The sequence below is a fragment of the Phocoena phocoena genome, chromosome 7 (genome assembly GCF_963924675.1).
Source record: "Phocoena phocoena chromosome 7, mPhoPho1.1, whole genome shotgun sequence".
NCBI classification, from domain to species: domain Eukaryota; kingdom Metazoa; phylum Chordata; class Mammalia; order Artiodactyla; family Phocoenidae; genus Phocoena; species Phocoena phocoena.
The window spans coordinates 77,531,757-77,532,893 of NC_089225.1; the positions used below are offsets into that span (position 1 = coordinate 77,531,757).

At 35.2% G+C, this 1,137-nt stretch overlaps 1 non-coding gene across 1 annotated transcript; it reads left to right on the top strand.

The window, feature by feature from the left end:
* The first annotated feature begins 824 nt into the window (after positions 1-824).
* On the top strand, positions 825-896 carry TRNAG-ACC (transfer RNA glycine (anticodon ACC)). Its single transcript has one exon. It is a non-coding gene; the product is annotated as a tRNA-Gly (tRNA).
* Positions 897-1,137: the final 241 nt, after the last annotated feature.

The following is a 1,137-nucleotide window of genomic DNA, read 5'->3' on the forward strand; positions in this document are numbered from 1 at the left end:
ATGTTATAAAGTTTATGTTTTGCCAAACTGATAATTTTAATTTATCATTATGAATGATGGTGAGGATCTCATGTGTTTAAGAGCCATCTCTATTTCCTTTACGGTTAACTGACAGTCCCTATTGACGGTTAATATCTTCTGCTCATTTTTCTACTGGGTGACTGGCCTTTTATGATTTGATATCTTTATCTATCAGGGGAATTGTTTCTTTGTGACAAATTTTTTTCCCTCCAGTTTATCAATTTGGCTTTGATTTTGTTTATGCTTTGAATTTGCAGGAAGTCATTTTGGTATAGTTGAATAAATGTTTTCCATTATAGCTTCTGGTTATTATTTCAAACTCTGAAAAGTCTTCTCCGATATAAATTTCTTCCATTGGTTTCTTTAGGTATTTTTATAGTTTTTGGTTTTATAGTTTATGGGTGTTTTTCTTTTTCAATCTTGGCTTATATGGAGATTTTCCTGTTATAAGAGATAAGGAATGGATCCAAACCCTCTTTCTTCTTACAGATAAGCCTAGTTCTTTAAGACATGTTAAAATTTAGCCAAACTCTTACAAAATGCTCTTTCAGTCTCATTTAGCCTGTAGACTTGACTTAGAAAAAACATCAATGGGTACTCACTTATCTGGCTTGTCATTTCAAAAGGTCAGTTTATTATAGTATTTTTAAGTAATTCATTGTTTTTTGAACATGTGTCAGGCACTGTCTTAGGCACTGGAGATACAGGGATGAATAAAATGGGGGAGGCAGAAGTAAACAACTAAAGTAATAGCATAATTTTAGATAGAGATTGCTGTCATCTAGAAAATAAAGGTAGGGACTTCCCTGGTGGTCCAGTGGCTAAGACTCCGTGCTACCAATGCAGGGGTCCAGGTTCGATCCCTGGTCAGGGAACTAGATCCCACATGCCACAACTAAGAGTTTGCATGCTGCAACTAAAGATCCTGCACACAGCAACTAAGACCCAGCGCAGCCAAATAAATGCATAAGTATTAAGAAAAAAAAAAGAAAATAAAGGTAGAAAATGCCGTTAACTTCATGAAAGACATGAGGTCCCCTGTTAAAAAGAGGAAATGATAACAGTCTGTTGTGACTTGTCTCTTCTGATCACATCTTCCTGAAAATTCAGGAACTA